The 12494-nt window shown below is 45.6% G+C and overlaps 1 protein-coding gene across 1 annotated transcript in view; it reads left to right on the forward strand.

Moving 5' to 3' along the window:
- The window catches only part of Siah3 (siah E3 ubiquitin protein ligase family member 3), a 70160-nt gene that overhangs the window by 28044 nt on the left and 29622 nt on the right, over positions 1-12494 (forward strand). The gene's annotated exons all lie outside the window — the stretch shown is intronic.

Below are 12494 nucleotides of genomic sequence, written 5' to 3' on the forward strand. Positions count from 1 at the left end.
CAGGTTGTGCCTTTTCTACGCTTCGAGTTCAAAGCTCACACTGGCATCCATTGAAAGCTCTGGAAGTCAGAATTGCCTCATTTGTGTAATGCAATGTAAATGTTGGCCCAGGGTTCAGTCTTATGAACACAAGACAGAGGAGAGTATGTACTTGAGTTTTGTAGGGACCACTATGGAGACCATTAAAGATATATTCCCAGTGCTACTGAAGAGGCAAGAGCTATCCAAGACCACAACTTTCAGCCCAGACTTCAATCCCCGCACAGAGTCTGCTAGACTGAAGTACCAGAAAAATGTTTTCCCAATCCCTGCCCAACCCCAACTGCATGAGAAAGAGGACAAGATATTACCGGTACCAGAGAGGCAAGAAGCCGCCTCTGGTGTCTTCAAAAAAGAAGAACGCTGAGACCAAAGTGTTCCAAACACTCAGGGAATGAGAGTAGATTGGGCTCTTAGGAGCTAAGAGTTTCTATTCGGAGTTTTAAAGCTGAAGGGTCTATCAATTGTAGGTTTCATGAAAGAAAAGGAAAATTGGAGAAACTCCAGAGGCAGAATGAGGTTTAAGGTTTTAAAGTAGCTGCTATAAAAAGCCCTGCCTAGGAAAATAGGGCAGACCTGTACTGAGTCTAGGGATTAGCTGAGACAGTGGACCAGACAGCTCTCTGTACTGGCTGCATTCTGAAATTGCTGTTGCAGGAGGCCCAGCACAGTCTAATGAAGTGGTAACGCTGAGCAAGGCAAGCAAGGGCTTTGGTACAAGCCCTGCACCTCTGTACAGCTGGAGTTGAGACTCCACCACTCTCAAGCATCCTGCAAATATGAAGTGTAATTATTTCATTTGAGAAAGCCCAGGCTGCTGTAGTATAGGATAGTGCCTTCTACTGAGGCTCACATAACACTTTACAGCTTTAATCTCACATGCAGGAATAGGCTTAACTGAAGGAGGAGATTCATGTTGAAGTAAGGTTAGGGAATCTCTAAGTGTTTGAGTCTCTCTAGGGCATTGGTTCTCAACTTAGGAGTTGCAACCCCCAAAGGGTTGCTTAGCAGATATTCTACATATCAGGTATTTACATCACAATTCATAACAGTAGCAAAATTACAACTATGATGTAGGAAGGAAATAATTTAATGACTGGGAGTCACGACGGCATGAGGAATTGTGTTAAAGCGTTGCAGCATTAGGAAGGTGAGACCCACTGCACTAGAACCCTCATAGCCTCTGAACCTCACTTGCTCCTCAATAGAGGAAATCAAGAGACTCTCACAAAGTGACATTTAAAGCTGGGGCTATAGTTTATGGGGGTAGAAGATAGCAGCTTCAAACTCCTGCCATCCATGCTATAGAAACATATTCTTGAAAGAATGACATTTTTTCTGTATATATCTGTATGTGCATTTCTATATATATGGCTATATAATGTATGTGTGTGTGTTCATTTTAAAGAATAGGAAATTAAAAATATCAGAAATTAAAATCACTCACAATCCTATTTCCCATAGGCAACCATTATTAATACTTTTTTTTTTGTTTTTCCCTAATCTTTCTTTATTTGTTAAAGTTTAGCTCACTTTCCTATGTATTGATTGCTCTCAAGTGGTAGTTCAAAACTTAGCTTCCATTAGGAAATCCAAATTTAAATGCAGCTTGTTTACCTATGAGTCAGGTCTTCTCGTCTTAAGGTCTCTTCCTAAATGGAAAGATGATGCCTGCACTCTGGGCTGAAACTGCTCACCTTCAGGAAGACTGTATCAGAACACAGGAACAACCCAGATCACCCTCAGAAAGCCTGTCTTCCGAGTTAAGGCAATGGAATACTGAACAGGTCCGAGTCAGTACCCCCATGTCTCAAGAAAGCATCCTTTCTGAGCAGGTCCTGGAGAGCATGGGCCACCTTCCTCTGAGACATCAGGAATCCATTTGTCACTTACAGCAAGGACACATGCCACGATAGCATAGGCAAGCAGTGCGGGCTATAAACACACAGGAGTGAACATCCTGGCAAGTCACTCCTGGCTGGCACCCAGACCCTCATCTCTGGTCTATGAGGGGTGGTACTGAGGTCTCCCGACATCAGTTTAGTCCATGGAAAAGACTCTCCAATGATCCTAATTCTCCCCCTCCCCCATTGTGGAGCATGGAAGCTCATGAGTGCTGTTCTGTCCCAGCCTCATTGATTAGCAACCCAATGATTGAGAACAGTTATTTCCTGGGGGTAGGGCACATCTCCAGGATGTTATAATTAAGAGGGTCACAGAGTTATTTGCATAGCACTCTCTCATAATTAGAATCTTTGTTGAAGTTAATTAGAACAATGGTTATGATTCTCTATGGTAGGGCTGTGTGTTTGTGTGTGTGTGTGTGTAGGTGTGTGTGTGCATGCATGAGTACACACATGCACATGCAGAGGCCTGGTGTTTTTCCTCAATCACACTCCATACACCGTTTGTTTGTTTGTTTGTTTGTTTGTTTGTTTGATAAAGGATTTCTCAGTAGCCTGGAACTGGCCAAGTTGGCTAGACTTGCTGTCCAGTGAGAACTAGAGATTTGCCTGTCTCTGCCTCCCTAATTCTGGAATTATAAGCACGTACCACCACACTAGTCCAGGTTTTTACACAGATTCTATGAATCTAACTCCGTTCCCTGTATTTACAAGACAAGCACTTTACTGATTGAGGATCTCCCTAGCCCAGGTTGTCCACTGTGAAGATGGCTATTCCCACAGCACCAGCCTCTATTGACTGCATACTGCGTGTCAGGCACTGCATTGTGTAAAAAGGCAATATGTCCCAAACTCTTCAGAGGTTGATGGTGTAATTGTGGAAACAAGGTGTCCTAATTATTGTTCTATTGCTATGAAGAGAGACTGTGATCAAGGCAACTTTTAGAAGAAAGCATTTAATTGGAGGCTTGTTTACAGTTTCAGAGGGTTAGCCCATAATCATCACAGCAGGGAGTGTGGCAGCAAACAGAAAAAAGCCTGGTGCCAGAGCAGTAGCTAAGAGCTCACATCTGATCAGCAATCTGCAAGCAGAGAGAGACACTGGGCCTTATTCTGCTACGGGGCTTTTGAAACCTCAAAGCCCACCCCTTCCGGGATACACCCCCTCTAAAAAGACCACATCTCCCAATCCTTCCCAAACAGTTCCATTAACCGGGGACCAAACATTCAAATACATAAGCCTTCAGGGGCTAATCTATTCAAACCACTCTACAAAGTATCAACCACATGTTGTGATTAAGCTATTAGGACAGCTAAGCATGCTTAGCAACAGAGATACGTTCCACCTCTGGCACATCAGAACATGCACTTACTCGGACCTAAGCAAAATAGGACATGCATGCAATGTAGTCTCTTGGTGCATTCAGGAGACCCTGCCAGTGATGTATATGAGGCTGTTGTCAGTGAAACCTGACACTATTTACAATAAACTCTTTCTACATGGAAAGAGAACATTCTAAATAGTGATAAAATGTAAAAAGGCATAAACAGTTCTATAGTCATTTGTTATTATTGTCAAGAATTTTATGCTGCCCACAGTTTTCATGTGCTATATTTTCATACACCCGAAAGCATAGTAGGTGTGTGTATAGCAGCATCAACACTAACATACAAGTAAAATGTTGCACTATGGTCCTGGCATAGCTACTACAGCACTAGGCACTGTATAGGGACTTTTCAGATCTACCACAGTATTGCAAGACCACTGCTGACTGGGGTGTCATGCTGTTTTTTAGGTGACTATAACTTAGGTCACTTAGACAGTAAAACTACTCTCTTAGGGTCCTGGCAGCTGGCATTTAGAAACCAAGGTGCTGGCAGGTCTGGCAGCTTAGTGCAAATTCCTATTCACTGCAGAGCTCTGGCTCTTTTCAATGAAATAATTACCTGGATGCTAAGAGACACTCAGTACATCTCTGCGAGTTGTCATTGTGACCACTAATTGCCGTTACTTGTAGGCAGTGTTAGTTACAGCATCCTTTTCTTGGTGGTTGACACGATCTGAGCCATGCTGGCCTGACTGTCCCAGGGTAGCTTAGAAGCAGTTACGAGCTACACAAGTGTAGAGAGGCCTGAGCAGCCTCGGTGGAGGCAGCAGGTCAAAGCAAGCAGAGCGAGGCAGATGCACTCTACTGGAGAGTGTGTAATTACAGAGTCCTGGACAGGCTGTTGCTGTGAGGGTCATGTTGACATTTACATACCTGTGAATGCCCTTCCTCTGCCTTTTCTAGCACAGCTGTCTTAATTTATAACAGGACTTTAAAATAGATGCACATTATTTCCCAGTGCAGATGTTAGCGGAAATAAGTGGCTGTCACACTAGTTCTTCTTGAGCTGAGCTATTACCACATTTTACTGGGTAGGTCTCTCATCAATGTCTTGACTGTGGTCCAGCCATTGACATCTAAGGTGGAAAGCCTAGCAAAAGCAAGGCCTCTGGGTAGGAAAGTTCCTTGAAGCTGGGTGACATGGTGGCACAAAGCAGAAATGTCAGTTAGACAATGAGTGATGTGAGCTCTTCTTGGTGTCCATCAAAATCCAGCAGATGTGTGAAGCAGAGGGGCCCAGCCTGGACCATGAAGCTCCCATCATGTACCCAGTTGCCTATGGGAGGGAACCCAGGCCAAGTGGCCGAGTTTCTCTGAGCCTCAGTTTCCTTGTCTCTAAAATGGGACTGATGACGACTCCTAACTCTTGCCTCTGTTGTGAGAACAAATGAGAAGATATGTGTAATGTTTCTTATGGGGCTTGGCTCCTGGAAAACATGACACAGGTCATACATGTTATCATCATACTGCATGAGCCTTCCTAGTGCCATGTCACCCTAGCCTTTGTTAGCTGTGCCACATACAAAGAAAACAACCCCAGGAAGTTCATCAACTTGTCTAGACTGTAGTCTAGATGGGAGCAAGAACCCAGGAGTGTTTGTCCTACCAGGAATTCTCAGATCATGCTGTGCCTGGAATCCTCAGGAAATGTCAAGGAGCCCTGGTTTTCCCCAGGGTCAAGATGTAACAATTTCAAATGTTAAGCAGCCTAAAGTGCTCAGGCTGTTGCAGGGATAGCTAGGGATTCCTAGGGATTGGACAGTGAGCAAGTGCAGACAGACAGTCATCCCTCAGTATAGCGCATTGACTGTAAACCCTGTGTATACCCAAATCCACGGGTGCTTGTCTGTCCTACAACTAACTGTACAACACATATCCTATATACATTCTTCTCAATATTTGTAGCCTCTGAACTATTTGTAAAAGGTAATGTTAAAGCCTTTTAAATGGTTGTTACTGTTGTATTGAGTAATGGTAGAAATTCATGCTCATTGAAAGACCAACAGAGGCCTACATACAAGCTTCACCTATAGGCAGTTAACTTTGAACATGCAGAACTGTTGTATAAATATATAGATATATGGATATATTGGTGTTACATGTATGTAACATGGATATATTAGTGTTGCTATCCCCCACTGATTCATAGATCGAGGCCTATCCTACATAATACCATGGGAGTATTATGAAGTGGGTGCCCCAGTGGATGGCCCCACAGCTATACATATATAATAAGTGTTCACTGGATCAAGGGGTTGCTAACCAAAGAATTAGACCATGAAATTGAGAAGTATATGGCGGAGCTCTAGGCGTGATGGACAGAGGTGTGGTCGATGTCTATGACCAAAATGCATTGCATAAATATATGAAAATTTCAAAGAATAAATAAAACATTGAAGGGTGCTAGCTTGACATGCGCTGCTAAAGACTTGATCTTGGACTAGCCAGTTGCCTGTGGAACTGTGAGAAAGAATAACCACTGTTTATGGATTCCTCCGTTTAAGGTATTTGATTGTTGCGGCTGGAATGGACTAAGTCACACAGATGCACATATGCACACGCTACAGACACGGGTAGTTAGAGAGAGGTTGACTTCAGGCATTAGCGCATGCAGCTAAGAAGTCTGGCAAATATTCAGGGTAGGCAGCTAGAGATGATGTTTAGAGTCTGAGCAGAGAGATAAACTGGAGGCAAAATTTCTTCCACTCCGCAGGATTTTATCAGTCTGTTTTCTTTTGAAGCCCTTAACTGATTGGAGGAGGCCCACCTATGTCGGCTGGCTTAAATATACACCTTAGCTAAACACTACTTTCACAGAACCAATTAGATTGTTTTACCAAATATCTCCTATTATGACTTCACCAAGTCAATGCATAAAAATTACCCGTTACTTTCCCCAGACGTATACAACAGCCTTCACCAGCAAGAACACACCATGCTATTTTGTTTGTTTGTTTTGTTTATGCTGTATCTCTGAAGGCAGGAAACTCATGACTTCCCAAGTATTCTAGAACGATCTGAGCAGTGTAGCATTTCGAGAAAAGGATGAGAACCAGAGATAGTGAGGACCAAGGTGACGAAGGGAGCTGCCTTTTGTTGGCATGTGCTGCCGCTGTGTCTGCACGCTGCCCTCTTTCTTCACCTTTGCCTCTGTGGGTCTTACTCATCCTCCCAGTTATTGCTTTGATACTCTAGGATAGTGCTGTGTCTCCTGCTGAGGAGCCCCTGCCCAGAACCCCAGCACCTATCCCCTGTGCTTCTGCAGAATTCCCTGCTTGCTGGTCTGTACACTGAGCTGTAGCTCTGTTGTGGAGTAAGTGCCTAAAATAGCCTTGAACAGCTGCATCAGTGCTACGGACTGAGTACCCCACATTCCTTCAAAGTCATTTACTGAAATCCTAGCCCCTGCTGATATGGGACTTTGCAGAAATAATTAGGTTTTGGTAAGGTTATGAAGATGGAGCTCTCTTGATCATATTTCTCTGTAAGAAGAGGAGTGCAGAGAGCTTCCTGCCTCCTGGATCTCTCTTCTCACCCCACCCCCAATCTCCCCATTTCTCTTCTGTCTGTGTCCCCATCTTTCCCTTCCTCCTCTTCTCTTCCTCCCTTAGGAAACAGGAGAAGAGTGGGAATGTGCTGTCTGTAAACCAGGAAACGGGTTGCCCAGGACACCCATTGGTCTTGATCTTGGTCTTGCACTTTAGCCACCAGATCTGGACAGAATCGCTATCTGTTTCTAAGCCACCCAGTCTGCGGTGTTCTTTTGGAGCAGCCTGGACTGACTGAGACAGAGGCTAGGTGGGAAGACTGTGGTCACAAGGCGGCCTGGGTAACTGGACCAGGGACAACACTCAGGACCCTAGAGAAAACATTCTGTAGGTCACTTTGGTACCAAGTCATGGGCTTTTCCTCTTGCTTTCCGCACCACTGAAGCGAGCAGGCTGCCTGCTCTGACTTAATCCTTTCCCCCATTTCTGCTCTATGAGAGTCACTCACTATGAGAGACATGGGGACAGTCGCTGCTGGGACTTGGTCCTGAGGGGGTGCACATGTTCCCCCTGGGCTCCTTTCCTGTGTTGATAGTACAGACAGCTAGCGAAGGTACCTCCCCGCTGCCCTACATCCTGGTGAGAACCTAGATGGTCTAGTAGGCTTTGGTACCACTGGCTCTCTTCCCGTTTCTGGGAAGAGGTATAGCCTCCCATTTCTACCCCAGAATGGGCTCAGTAGCAACATGCGCTGCCTGCACGTGAGCTTATGGAGGCACCCCAAAACTTTCCTTGGAAGTGCTCCCTCGCCGCACCCACTCCCTCAAAGGCTTTCCTGTCACTGGTGTGTCAGAAAAATCTTAGAGAACTCCTGTGCTTGGACTGCAGACCATGTCCTCATAGTTGTTAAAGATGTTCTGAAATAAGAGTGTCTCGATCACACACACACACACACACACACACACACACTCGACTCCTCGTGGGTATACATGCACCCACATATATCCCAGGAGAATGTGGCATTAAGAAAGCTGTTTCCCAAGCTTAGTGGCTGGGTGATGATACTGATCATTATAATCTTTGTAATATTAGTCATATGCTGCACCTACACACATGTGAATGCTAACAACAAGACACCTTTCATACTTCTCGAGGCATATTTTGGAGAAAGCGCTCAAGCAAGCATTATTTTTAACTCCTTTTGAAAATGTTTAAAAACACAGTGGGTCCCATCTGTCCACTGCCCGCCATGTCCTGCTTGGGGGACCTCAAGCCAGTGCGTGCACTTTGTAAAATCAGCTCAAGGTCTTGTCTGTTCTCACTCCTGGGATTTGGGCAAGGATGGAATGAGAAACTTTGAGTGAATGTCCCATGAAGACTAGAAAGCTTGAGGCATATTACCATGCCTGGTCCTGCACTGTCAATCCTCAGGCCAAATCTCCCAGTCACACAGCTTGGGGCTCGCTGGCCATTTATCTTCAGTTATTCCCTGTGTCTAACCCACAGACTCAGACTTGAGCCCTCGGATCATAGGGCAAGAGCAGTTCTCTGGCTCCCAGAAGATGGGGCTGCCTTGCCTTCAAGAACCCAGTTCCCAATGTCCTTGGCCCCCTAGGTCAGCAGAGGACTGTGCTCACAAGGAGAAACAAGAGCCCAGGGCAATAGACTCAGGCAGACTAACCAGGACATTCAGGAAGAGAACTAGAGGGAGTGGGTAGGCAAGTGATCACACCTTCCTACGCTGCCCTCAGAGTCAGAGTCAGAAAACCGCTTCCCTGTTGCAAAGCGTCACCCAAAGAATTTCATTCAGAGGCCATTGAAGGTGCCAACCAACACATTCCCTGACAGCAAAGCCCAATTCTAGAGCCGTTAAAATCTAGTCAAGCTGAAAACATTCATTTCCCTCGAGAAACATTCATTGCTGCCACCACAGCCAGAGCGCTCTGCTCTCCTCGAGTTTCATCTCCTCGCACTTCTGCCTCTCTGAATTCGCAGAGGAACCATGACAATGGCCAGCAGCAGCAGCAACAGCACCGCCCCTCACTTCACTATGTCCTAACAAGTTATGCTTGTTTTTAAATAGGAATCTTTCAGTTACTGAGATCACCCGTGACAGAAACAGACATAACTTCTGGATTTTTTTGTTCATACTTCACAGATAAAACTCAGAGAGGTTAAGTGTGTACTCCTGGACCACACAGCGCAGGAATGACTGCACTGGGACTCCAGGCCCATTCTCACAGTTCTTCCTTGTTTTGCCTCTCTTGGGTACATCAGAGCAGCCCTGCATTCACATGCCCTCAGAAGCCAACCATTGGGTAGCAGTCTGCTTCCCATTCTTGATTTTGCTTAGACTCGGTGCTTGCTTCAGAATGTCCATCCTAGGCCCTCCTAGGCAGCGTGTATACCAATTTTTACTCTAACCAAAAGGTCCATGGTGACAACCAACCAAGCAAAATGTGCTTTTTCAGCCCCAGAGGTGTGCGTAACTAACTAGCAGTGACAATACAGAGCCAACCTTATATAGTCACATTTATTCAAGTTAATCATTTGTTAGATTATCGACAGACCCACCCATACTGCAGCATGCTATGTGACTCTAAGCCCAGCGTGGAGAAACCGACCAGCCCTGGGCAAATGCACTGGCCTACATTTCTGGTTCTCGTTGGCCCTGTCATAGGTTTTTCCTATTTCCAGAGGACAATAGGCACTTATTCCGGGCCACATCAAGAGCCCCCTGTCTGAGCCACGAAGCACCAGCTGCTGGTGGCAGCGTTTGAAAAATACCTCTCAGGTTTTAAGCATGCAGAGTGGCCTGCAGTGGTAGTATATCAGCCCACAGCACATGTGAGAGCTGAGATATATGTGAGCGCCCGGTGTGGGCAATTCCTCACTCGGGCACCTGTGCTAAAGAGCTGCTCATCCATCGCTTCACCCAGTAGCCAGAGCCAGCGCGTGAGGGATGGTGCTGATCCAGCCTCTCGCACCTCCTCTGGCAGCTGGAGGTGGATTGAGCATCTAAGGATTCCAGTGTCCCTTGTGGGAAGATACAAGGCGCTAGATCTAGAATGTTAGCATCAGTGACTGTTATCTGAGCTCCACTGCGCTCAGTGGCCTGCACCTTCAGCCTGGTGTCCACAGTGCAGGATGCAGGCCCGTGTGTCAGGGCTGAGTGATAGGCTTTATCATCTCTGGGTTGTTACTTGGTTGGTTTAGGCCTCCTACCTCAATGGCATTATATTTGAAATAATACTTATTTTTTCCAACCATGAGAGGAGTGTGCATGCTTCGTAAATACATGTAAAAATATTTGAGAACCACACTGCCTGTAACTCCCATTCAGAGAAAACCACCATTCCCTGGTATTGGTGCTTTCAGTAATTTTAAAACATAATATGTTTATGTTTTATAGGAGAAGCTACATTACCCATGTATAGTTATGCATTGCTTTGTGTGTGTGTGTGTGTGTGTGTGTGTGTGTGTGTGCATGTGTTTGGGGTCTATTCATACACATGTGTTCAGGTGCAGGTAGAGGGCAGAGGTTAACTTCAGGAGTCTTTCCTCAGACTCCCCTTCACCTTATTTTTGGAGACAAGTCTTTCCCTGGCTTGGGGCTCAATAAGTAAGCTAGGCTGGCTGGCCAGGGGGTCCCCCAGGATCTACCTGTCTCTGCCTCGCTAGACTTACAGATTGCACTGTATCACGCCTGGCCGTCTCAAATGGAGTCTGGGGATGTAAACTCAAGTCTACATGAGCACACAAGCCCCGTCTGAGCTAGCCCCCTTGCCTCTTGTCTTGCTTTTTAAAGGGGGAATTTGTTATAAACATCTTTATACTATGGAGACAGAGCCTTCTTGGAGAAGTAGCCTGGGGACTTGTCAGCTCAGTGTTCCTTCATTTGAGTCCTGTCCAATCTAGAGGTAGATGACCTAAACCATTGATCCTCTCATCCGAAGTAGCAAAACAAAAGACTCCAGGCATGAACAGGGGCCAAGCCTGACAATTCACCAAGTGCAATCTCTAGTGGGCACACATAATTTATCTCGGGCCTCTGTTACAATATCCAGAGATTCTGAGTCTGTGGATGCTTGTAATGATTTCCAACTCACAATCTACAAATTCCCAGTGTAACCTGAAGTGTGGAACAATAATTGCGAAGTCCACTAAAAGGTCTTGGTTCTGTGGAACCCCCAACACTTCCCTTCAGCGGCTCAGCCAATTGCCTGAAGGCGGCAGCAGCAGCAGAGAGGTCAGAGGTCAGGTGGAACAGCCTCGGGATTTATATCCACTTCAGGATGCATTGACCCACATCAGCTTCTTTTATGAGTCAGACCAGGCAGGGGTCATCAATATTGTTACAACAGGATTGTAACAATTCCCTTCCCAAGTGGAGCACACTGCTGGCTGGCTGCTGGCAGCATCAGCCTCGCAGCCTCTTTGTTCAACTCAGCCTTCCGATGCAAAATGGGAATAAATTCTGAGCACACTCAGAATTAGAAATGTGCAGTAAAGGTAATGTCTTAGTCAGGGTTTCTATCTCTGCACAAACATCATGACCAAGACACAAGTTGGGGAGGAAAGGGTTTATTCAGCTTACACTTCCACACTGCTGTTCATCACCAAAGGAAGTCTGGTCTGGAACTCCAGCAGGTCAGAAAGCAGGAGCTGATGCAGAGACCATGGAGGGATATTACTTACTGGCTTGCTTTCTTATAGAACTCAAGGCTACCAGCCCAGGGATGGCACCACCACAATGGGCCCTCCCGCCATTGATCACTAATTGAGAAAACACTTTACAGCTGGATCTCATGGAGGCATTTCCTCAAGAGAGGCTCGTTTCTCTGTGATAACTCCAGCTTGAATCAAGTTGACACAAAACCCAACCAGTACAGAGAACATTCTTCCCTTTATAAGCTGAGTTTAGTTTGCACTTGGGGGTCCCATCCAAGTTGGAGATCCCCAACTTTGCTCAAAACAGGGATCAAGTTTTGGAGACCTATGAAAGGACGTTTGGGCAGACGCTTAGTAATTGTCTCTTCTGCAGGAAAATGTGTGTGTGTGTGTGTGTGTGTGTGTGTGTGTGTGCATGTGTGCGCTTCTGCACATGTGTGCACACACACACACACCTATGCCTGTATTTACATTAGCATGCAGCTCTTTGCCTGTGCATTCATCTCTATGTCCATGTACACATTTATTATAAAATTTGAGAACATAACAATTATAACACAATGTACAAATAATAATGAAATGCATGATAATCTTTATTTTACTTTTTGTCTGTGCGTGATATGTGTATATTTTTGTGTGTGTGATGTGTATGTGTTTGTGTGTGTGCATGCATGTGGAGGCCGTAGTTTGCTATTTTGTGTCTTCTTAACTGATCTCCACCTTGTTTTTGAGGCAGGGCCTCTCACTGAACCTAGAGCTCACTAGTTTGGCCAGACCGCTATCCAGTGAGCCCTAAGGATCCTCCCGTATCCACCTCCCCACAGCTGGGATTACAGATATATGCCACTGTACCTGGTTTCGTATATGGGAGCTGGGGATCTGAACTCATAACCTCAGGCTTGTGCAGCAAGCATCTCGCCGCCTGAACCATCCTTCTCGCCTCTCTTCATTTTAACTTCCATAAAACCACACAAGAGCCTTCACTGAATTCTTTATTGAATTCG

This window comes from Mus musculus, chromosome 14 (genome assembly GCF_000001635.26).
Source record: "Mus musculus strain C57BL/6J chromosome 14, GRCm38.p6 C57BL/6J".
In the NCBI taxonomy this organism is placed as follows: Eukaryota; Metazoa; Chordata; class Mammalia; order Rodentia; family Muridae; genus Mus; species Mus musculus.